A 9,808-nucleotide genomic window follows, 5' to 3' on the forward strand; every position below is an offset into this window, starting at 1 on the left:
GGTTCAACCTGGCTGTGGGCCACCTTCTCCTCTCACTCTCTCTACCTTCCAAGGGGTTTTCTTCAGGAAAGTTTTTTCTCTTCATCTCCTAGTTGGTTCTGTTGTCCCAGTATTCATTTGAAGCATTCTTTTAAGGTTGATAGAAGAGGATTCCAAAGTGGTTTCAACTTTCCTTGGCTCTCTTCTGCCATCTTGATGAGGCTTTTGCTATGCCTTTAAGTGTGTCTTCAGTCAAATGCTCCCTGGCTTCTCCTGTGCCTTCAGCCTCTGCCAACTGCCCTGCCTCTGGATAGTGAATCTGCTTCTTCTGCTTTCACTCCACCCAGATATATGGGCAAAAAGCCCTGCCCTTCCCCCTGATCTAGCCTCCCAGTTGTTCCAGCTAACCAGGGTGCTTCTGGCAACATTAGGTTGATGTCCTTGGTATCCAGTTTAGGGTGGGCTTTGGGAAGGGTCAAAAAGCAGGAGACAAACAGACAGACAGACAGACAAAGAGAGAACAAGCTGAGACCAGGGGTGAGACCCTCTTTTCTAACCAGGCCTAGAGGCTGCCCAGCCAAAATGCTGTGGCCTGAGGCTACAAGGCCCTGAGGTTTTCTCTCTGCTGGTTCAGTCTCAGACTGCTGGCCTGAGAGTCCAGAGGTGGATAGTTCAAATCCAGATATGAATCCCCTTGTGAAGAGGAGCTGGCCTGAGGGTCACCAGGAGACAGAACTTGTCAGCACTGGGAGGTGAAAGGCCTATTCCTAACCCAGAGCACCAACAAAATGGGCCTTGGCAATCTGGTAGCTAACAAGGGGCTGCAGGCTGCTCAGGGCCCAGCAGCTGTAGACCCTAGCCCGGGCATGGACAGACTGTGTGTGCCTTGTGGCAGCCACGGATGCCTAGCCATGTGGACCTGCTAACTACATTCTCCCCACCAGGAAAAGGAGCGAGCTTGTACCCAAGCAGGCCGGGCATTGAGGACCTGGCTAGAGCCTCAGGCTGGTGCTCGAGAGATGGGCCTGCAGTTGTCCCCAGCCCTCTCCAGGTCACAGAGAATCTTACCCAGGGTCTGTGGAAGAGCTAAAGGACTTGTAGCTTCTGCTGTGGGGCGGCCTTCCACGCCTCTGGCCATGTGGAACCTAAAAGCCCAAAGCACTGTGTCAGCTCCATCTCCAGGGGCTGAAGGACGGTTGTGTCCTGTCTGCTTGGGGGCTGCCAGGCTGGTCTGGGTGGGGAGTGAGGACAAGTTGTAACCCCATGTGGCCGGGGGCTCTGTAGGAGTGGGTGAGGCCCCAGAGGCCCATGGAGGGCTTGGTGGGTGTTAGGGACCCTCAGAGGGGGCCCCTGGATGTGGCTCTTGTGCCCAGGGTCAGGGCTGGCAGCTGGGCCCTGGGGCGGCCTCTCCAAACCACTGGCAATGACTCAGGAAGGCAGGTGCTCTGGGTGTGGTGGCAGCCTGGAAAGGTGCTAATTAAGGGCATCCCCAAGGGTCAGGGGGTATAGCTCAGGGGTAGAGCATTTGACTGCAGATCAAGGGGTCCCTGGTTCAAATCCAGGTGCCCCCTACCAGCTGCCTCACCTTTTGGGCCTTCCACATGTTCCTCTTCCTCTTTGCTCCCCATCTGCAACAACCCAGCCTCTGCCAGCCTCAGCCTCTCTCCCACCTGTGACTGCTGCACTCCAAGCATGCTGGGTCCAGGCCAAGGCACCTCCCTGAGCTCAGGCTGGCCCCACTCCCTGGAGGGGCCCCCAGCATGCGTGTTGTTGTGAGGGTTTATTTAGTAATTTATTTAGCAATAGCGTTAGACCTAGCAGGAAGGGCTGGAGCATTCCAGGATGGAATGAAGGAGCAGGAAGTAGGGCTTGTGCTCTGGGAGAGACTCCATTAGTGGTTGGCACAAACTGTTGCTAGTCCTGGGAGATCTCAGAGTTAGGGACAAACTGCATCCCGATTCCCTGGGATCCTGAGAAGTGGAGGCTTTCAGCAAGTGGACAACTGACCCGCAGAGCTGCACCAAGTGGAGGAGGGGTTTGGGATCTGGTGGACAGCATCTCAAGCACTCTCTCTCTACCTGGGTACCTTGGACCACCTTGGTTCTTGGCATCCTTTAATCATCCTTGGATAACCGTGAGCCCCAAAGCCACCCTCAGGCCCTTTAGCTGTGCTGGTCAAACCTGGCTGAAACCAGGTTTGAAGCAGCTTCCCAGTGACTCCAGAACTGCTCCTTTGGGCCCTGCCTGGCTTAGATCAATTAGATTAGAGTCATCAAGTCCTCCCCTTGTCCCTGTGATTCGCCCTTTAGTTTTTCAAGTGCAGAATCCCCTATCCCACCTTTATTTAGTTACTCACAATTAAACTATTAAAAACCTTTACCTTGCCTGCTGCTTCCATAGACCCTGGCCGAGGGTGAGCAGGCTGACCATTGGGGCCAACAGCCATTTTAGACAGTTACCAGCTTAGTAGTGAATCCTGGTCTCCCTATCCTGGTCGGTCCTGTCTCTCCTTCAACCCAGTGTGTACCCACAAACCATTTAGGTCACATTTTAACATCCCTGGTGCTCCATCTTTTACAGTGTCTGTGGCCTGGGTGATGCAGGCTTCTCCTGGCTCTTTGGGGATGTCAGGAGCTCAGGGCACACAGAGTCTGGCCATATCCAGTAGCCTCCCATTGGCTGCCACCTTCCCGCCTCCCCAATCCTCTTCTGGGGCCTGCAGACACCTAAAGAGGAGCCCCCAGCTTGTCAGAGCCAAACTGGTGACCAGGCAGCACCTCCCTGGGGGCTCAGGGTCGGGGGGTCGCCCCAGGGACATAGAAAACCACACGTGTCAACATTTCTGGTCCTGGCCTGGTCAGGGCCTCCTCGTTGCTCCCCCGTCTCCTTTGTCCCTGCATTTGAGGCTCTCCTGTGCCTGCCAGTGTGTCTTCTGCTCATCGCTCTCTGACTTCCTAGGTGCCTCCGGCCTCTACCTGCTGCCCTGTCTCTGGGGCCTCTTCCTGCTCCCTCGGGTCGATGGGCAGAAGCCCTGCCCTTCCTCCTGCTCTGGGCTCTCCGCCCTGCTGACCATCCAGGCTGCTACAGTAGGCGACGCTGTGTTAACGTCCTGGGTTAGGCCTGCTGTGGGAAAGCTCAAAAAGCAGAGAAAGAGAAGCAGACACACAGACAGAGAGACAGAGACAGACAGAGACAGACAGAGACGGACAGAGACAGAGACAGAGACAGACAGAGACAGAGACAGAGTCAGACAGAGACAGAGACGGACAGAGACAGAGACAGAGTCAGACAGAGAGCTGGAACCTTGAAAGAGGTCCTTCTTGTTAGCAAGGCCTGGAGGCTGCCCAGTCAAAGGGCAAGCGGAGGTGCGAGGTCCAGGGGCTTCCTGCTTACTGGTCAGGGCCAGGCTAAGGAGAATGACTGGACAGCCCTGTGCAGGGTCCGGAGCAGAGGTAGCTCGCCATCTGCTGCTATTTGCCTTTTCTTCTTCCTCGGCCATCGCAGGGAATGTCTTCCCTGTTTAGTGAGCGGAGGAGGCCGTCCTTTCCGAGGACGGGATCTGTCCCACTGTGGGGACGGAGAAGGGGACAAGAGGACGGACAACCTTGTCACTGGCTATCACTAACTAAAGCTGTCTTGGGATGATGAAGGCAGGGCTGAGCCATGAGCTCCTTCAGAGCTATTTAATAGGCTTTCTGACTCAGCTCGGGGCGTCCTGATGCCAAGAGAGCCCGCGAGACCCACCTCCCTTCTGGGTGATGACTGGCCTAACCAGTGAGCTGAAGAGGATCAATAAACTTATGTCATTAAACAAAATTCAGTCTCTCCCAGTAATTTTAGCAGAAACAGAGAATGGGGGCAGCAGACTGCCCAGGGGACCCTGGCTAGAGCCTGGCTTGGTCATGGACACACGGTGTCTGCCTGCCTGGTGGCAGCCATGGTGTGGGGGGGCCTAATTCTGGGCCCCCCATAAGGAAAGAGAACAAGTTTATCAGCAAACTGGCAAGGGCTGAGGAGCATCCTGGAGCCTCAGGCTGGTGCTCGAGAGAGAGGGCCTTGCTGTGGTCCCCAGCCCTCTCCAGGTGACCGGCAGCCTCACTTGAGGCCTGTGGAAGGGCAAAAGGCCTTGTAGCTTCTGCTGGGGGCTGTGCTGCCTTGTCTCTGGGCCATATCGAACCTAAGCCATTATTTCAGCTAAACCCCAATACGGTGGGCAGAGGGACGTTTGGCTCCTCTGCCTGGGGCCTGCCAGGCTGGTCTGGGTGGGGAGTGAAGACAAGCAGCAGCCCCATGTGGCTGGGGGCTCTGTTGGGATGGTTGAGGTTAAAAGGGTTTGTGGAGGGCTTGGTGGGTGTGGGGGACCCTCAGAGGGGGCCCTGGACGTGGCTCTTGTGCCCAGGGTCAGGGACGGCAGCTGGGCCCTGGGGAGGCTTCTGTAAGCCACGGGCAATGACTCAGGAAGGCAGGTGCCCTGGGTGTGGTGGCAGCTTGGAAGGTGCTCATGGAGGTTATCCCTGAGGGCCAGGGGGTATAGCTCAGGGGTAGAGCATTTGACTGCAGATCAAGAGGTCCCTGGTTCAAATCCAGGTGCCCCCTACCAGCTGCCTTACCTTTTAGGCCTTCCACCTGCTCCTCTTCCTTCTGGCCTCCCAGGAGTCTGCAACAACCCAGCCTCTGCCAGGCTCAGCCTCTCTCCCATCTGTGGCTGCCACACTCCAAGCATGCTGGGCCCAGGCCAAGGCACCTCCCTGAGCTCAGGCTGGTCCCACTCCCTGGGGGGCCCCCAGCTTGGCTCTTTGTGACCTGGATGATGCAGGCTTCTCTTTGCTCTTTGGGGATGTCAGGGCCTTATAACAGTGTCTGGCCATGTTCAGCAGCCTCCCATTGGCTGCCATTTTCTTGCCTCTCCAATCCTCTTCTGGGGCCTGCAGAAGCCTCAAGAGGAGGCCCCCAGCTTGTTAGAGCCAAACTGCTGACCGTGAACACCTCCATAGGCATCACCCTTGGAGGATCAGGGTCATGGGGTCACCCCAGAAACATAGAAAATAGCAGGTGTCAGGTTTCTGGTCCAGGGCCTACCCAGAGCCTCCTCTTTCCTCCCTTGTCTCCTTGTCCCTGCATTTGCCACCAGGGATCTTCCTGTGCCTGCAAGTGTGTCTTCTGCCCCTTGTCCAGGGCCATGAACAGTGCTCCCACATTAATTGTGCTCCCACAAAAGGGGGCAAGTCCTTCAGCTAACTGGCAAGGGGCTGTGGAGCAGATTGGTGCTGCATGGTGGAGGCTGTCCATGTTAAAATTCTCTACCTACTGTTTCTTAATTTATAATTATTTATTAATTAATGAAAAGGGTGTCAGAGAAAGAGAGAGCCCCCGCCATATGTGGACCCCCATTCCCTTAGCCATCTCCTCCAACAACTAGGCCCAGAGCCAAGAACAGGGAGTCTGGCCTACACATACATTCTTGCTCTGGATTCCCAGGAAAAAGGCTCCCATCTTCTCCCTGTACTCCAATTGATGCTCATCATGAATTTTTCCCAAAGCCCTTCCCATTGGAGGTCTGAGACTTCACTCTGGCCAAAGGGCTGGACTTCCACACACCAGGAGACCTCTAGGGTGCCTGCAGAGTGTGCACAGCCACTGCTTTCTGCCCCACTGGCTTTCCTCCACCCCATGATCTCAAAAGGCTTGTTTACAGATCAAAACAGGCTTTGTCTGCCTCTTATTCAGCCAGAGGTGGGGAAAGAAGCAGAGGTGTTACTTCAGTCTTTCTCCCTTTTCAATTCCAAAGATGGTCTTTGGGGATCAAAAAAAGGGGCACTGGCTAGTGGGGAAATTTTACAATTCCCTCCTTGATTCTCTGGGAGATAAAGGAGTCTCCTCAACAAAGTTTCCCATTACAATATCTATCCATTTTTGGACTGTCTCTCCAAATAATAAGGGCCCAAAGGTATTATACGGTTCATGGAGGGTCTAACTATATTTGGGTGTTTCTTAGGATATTGAAAATGTCAAGGACCTTTAGGAGGCCATCTGCTTTTTTGGCACAAGAAGTTTACAACCAAAATAAAATATTGGCACATGGGGAGGACTGAAGGGGATAGATGGCCCAACACTTACATTTTGGTTTGTTATATCCAAAGGCTCACTCAGTGCCCATGAAGGAGTGTCTGATTTCTTCTGGTATCTTCTATTGCTATCCCCTTTCAGTCACTCTGGAATCATGGAGGTCCTTACAGCATTTTCTCCTGAAGATCTGCTTTCTTGGACCAGGTCACTGGCAATAGCTTTCTCTAAAACTGCCTTTTAAAAATCTTAATCTGTGGACTCTTATGAGAGTTCCCCAATCCCTCTCAGGAGGATGAGATACTGCCCAGGATGCACATATATAAATGGATGGTAACAGAAAAGAATGTTCTAAATGGTGTATATCCTTTTCCAACAATAATACAATTGGCATATGATGTGTGGCTAGAATAATTATTTAAGAATGAAGCACATTCATCACCTATATAAATATAAAAACCACCTTTCCCCAAAATAAGAGAATATGTTTGCATGAATATATGTATATATTTTATACATAAAGTTTTAACAAGTCCCTATTACTTATTTACTTTTTAGTGGAGATAGATTCTGTCTTACAAACATGCAGGTCAGATTAAACAATATTGCGGTTACCCAACATCTGCTAGGATTAATAAAGTTTCCATCCCAAAGAAGAAGAGGAATAAATGTATGACAAAAGGGAAATGGGGTCCCCTAGTCTCCCTTCTATTCCATACAGGGATCATAGGGACAGCATGCTGGAGTCAGAGCCAAGTGAGAATTTTCTCCATGAGAGGAGACGTCCTACCAGAGAACAAGTCAGAAAAGCCTACCTCAGTCTTTGGTGAACCATCACTCTTTGCCTCTCCCAAGAGACGGCTCTCCCCACCTTGGCACCCTCTTATATCACCCCCACAGGACTGTTGGCATCTGTGATCAGCAGCTTATTAGCATTTCCTTTTTAGTACATCTGATTTCAATAGTCAAAATTGTGAGGTCTGCAATGTTCTTCATTGGAGAATGATTCTTTAATACCAAATATCAGGTATAATTCTATCAACCCAAATTTTAAAAATCATACTTAAAACTAACAAAACAAAAGGGAAAAAATCTAAAGAAAAACCATTCCCAAACCCCATTTAATGATGTGACACTTAAACAGATATTTTTAAAGAAACAGGTTTATTACTTAAAAGTTAAATCTCCTAGATGGCTAAAATAACCATGATTCTCAGCATACATATGAGTAAGTTCATCTCTTGATAAAAGTGTGGCTTAGGCAATTTAATACATAAGATATGGTTACCCATATATATATATGGCACTGGTTTTACATGAGAATGCTGAATCCAAGAATTCTTTACTCAGTTTTTATGGCAGTTAGTGTAGTCAGCCACATCTGTGTAACAGACTTTCCCAAGCAGGCTGAGTTCCCCTAGTTAAAGAAGAATCCAGGGCTATGTCAGAGGCTTTCTCTACTAAGAATGCCATGGCTTCAGGAGCCCAAAGGCACGGTGGTGCTCCAGCAATCACAGAATTCTGCTGTACAGAGTAGTAGGCTGGGGGTATTGTGTGGGTCCAAGACTTGGGTCAAGACCCAAAAAGCCACCCTGCTCTGTTTATGTATATACAAGATAGATGACTTTCTGTAGTTTGGAATTCCTAGAGCAGAGGCAGATAGAATGGCCTATTTTAATTCTGTGTGAACTGATTGGTGTTGGGATTACTTAAATGGTCCAGGGACTGAATTGTTATTCAGAGCATTGAGGAGAAATAGAGCAGGTTTGAATGTCTGATAGAATTCACTTGTGAATCCATCAGGCCCTGGCGATTTTTTCTTAGGGAGTTCTTTGATGGCTTGACCATAGGGAGATCAGGGTCCTCCCATGGGAGGGAAGTCCAGTGTTATTTCCTCATTGTTTATACTGCCTTTAATCAGGAAGGTCAAGACGCAAAGGTTTCCAGAAACCAGGAGTCACGGGATATTTGGAATGACCGTCCTCTGCTTTGCTACTAGCAGAGGAGCCTTACACAGGAATGAACAGCAGGCCTTGTCTGCATTCTTATTCAGCCAGAGGATGGGGTGGTAGGGAGAGAGCTGTAGCTTGAATCTTTCTGACTTCAAAAACCAAAGGTATTCTTGGGGGGACAAAGAAAGGGGCACACACTGTTGTCCACTTTAACATGGCAAAGAAAGGAGGCCTTGCCGTTCTCCTGACCCTACAGAGGGGATATCCAGGCTCAACCAAGGCTGAAGGAAAGGCAAAAAGGCACTTTGGCTGAGACACCCACAGATGCCTCTGGGGCAAATTGAAACTGGAATCCACAAAGACAGCTGCACCTTGATCTCCAGGCCAGGGGGCTGAGGGATGGTTGGCTCCTGTGTGCTTGGGGCCTGCCTGGCTGGTCTGGGTGGGGAGTGAAGACAAGTTGTGGCCTCATGTGGCCGGGGGCTCTGTAGGAGTGGGTGAGGCCCGAAGGGCTTATGGAGAGTTTGGCGGGTGTTGGAGGGACCCCTGGACGTGGCTCTTGCGCCCAGGGTCAGGGCAGGTAGCTGGGCCCTGGGGAGGCCTCTCCAAGCCACTGGCAATGATTCAGGAAGGCAGGTGCTCTGGGTGTGGTGGCAGCCTGGAAAGGTGCTCATGGAGGGTGTTCCTGAGGGCCAGGGGGTATAGCTCAGGGGTAGAGCATTTGACTGCAGATCAAGAGGTCCCTGGTTCAAATCCAGGTGCCCCCTACCAGCTGCCTCACCTTTTAGGCCTTCCATAAGCTCCTCTTCCCCCTGGCCTCTCAAGTGTCTGCAAGAAGCCCAGCCTCTTTCCTAATGGCTGACACAATCCAAGCATGCTGGGCTCAAGCCAAGGCACCTCCCTGACCTCAAGCTGACCCCCACTCCCTGGAGGGGACCCCAACTTCCATCTTTGTGACCTTGGTGACACAGCCTTCTCCTTGCTCTTTGGGGATTTCAGGGCCATACAACAAACAGTATCTGGCCAGGTCCAGCAGCCTCCCATTGGCAGCCTCTATCTTGCTTCTCCAATCTTCTTCTGGGGCCTGCAGAAGCCTTAAGAGGAGGCCCCCAGCTTGTCAGAGCCAAACTGCTGACCAGGCATCTGCTTTAGGAGGCACCATTGCTTAAGTTCAGGGTCCAAAGGTCACCCCAGGGACATAGAAAACCACAGGAGTCCAGTTTTCTAGTCCTGGACCTGGCCAGAGCCTCTTCTTTGCTTCCTCATCTCCTTTGTCACTGCATTTGACACCAGGGTTCTTCCTGTGCCTGCAAGTTGTCTTCTGTCCATTGCCCTCAGGCTTCTCATGGGCCTCCAGCCTTTGCCTACTGCCCTGGCCCTGGGGCCTCCTCTGGCCTCCTGCTTAAATTCTCCTCTGATGCATGGGCAAAAGCCCTGCTCTTCCTCCTCCTCTAGGCACTCCGGCTTCCCAGCTAGCTGGGCTGCTACAGGAAACAATGGGTTCATACCCTTAGCATCCTTTATTAGCTTTAGCTGTGGAAAAAGTCAAACTAGTGGAGAAAGAAAGAAAAAAACAAAAGGGGCAAAGAGAGAGACAGAGAGAGACAGAGAGAGACAGAGAGAGAGACAGAGAGAGACAGAGACAGAGAGAGAGACAGAGAGAGACAGAGACAGAGAGAGAGACAGAGAGAGGGAGACAGAGCGAGAGAGAGAGGGAGAGAGAAAGAACGAGAGAGAGAGAGAGAGAGACAGAGAGAGACAGAGAGAGAGATAGAGAGAGGGAGAGAGAGAGAGAGAAAGAGAGAGGGAGAGAG

At 51.7% G+C, this 9,808-nt stretch overlaps 2 non-coding genes across 2 annotated transcripts; both read left to right on the plus strand.

Annotated features, from left to right (window-relative positions):
* The first annotated feature begins 4,503 nt into the window (after positions 1-4,503).
* On the plus strand, positions 4,504-4,575 carry TRNAC-GCA. Its single transcript has one exon. It is a non-coding gene; the product is annotated as a tRNA-Cys (tRNA).
* Positions 4,576-8,689: 4,114 nt separating this feature from the next.
* Positions 8,690-8,761, plus strand: TRNAC-GCA. Its single transcript has one exon. It is a non-coding gene; the product is annotated as a tRNA-Cys (tRNA).
* The last annotated feature ends 1,047 nt before the right edge of the window (positions 8,762-9,808 follow it).

Source organism: Gracilinanus agilis, chromosome 5, assembly GCF_016433145.1.
Source record: "Gracilinanus agilis isolate LMUSP501 chromosome 5, AgileGrace, whole genome shotgun sequence".
NCBI lineage: Eukaryota > Metazoa > Chordata > Mammalia > Didelphimorphia > Didelphidae > Gracilinanus > Gracilinanus agilis.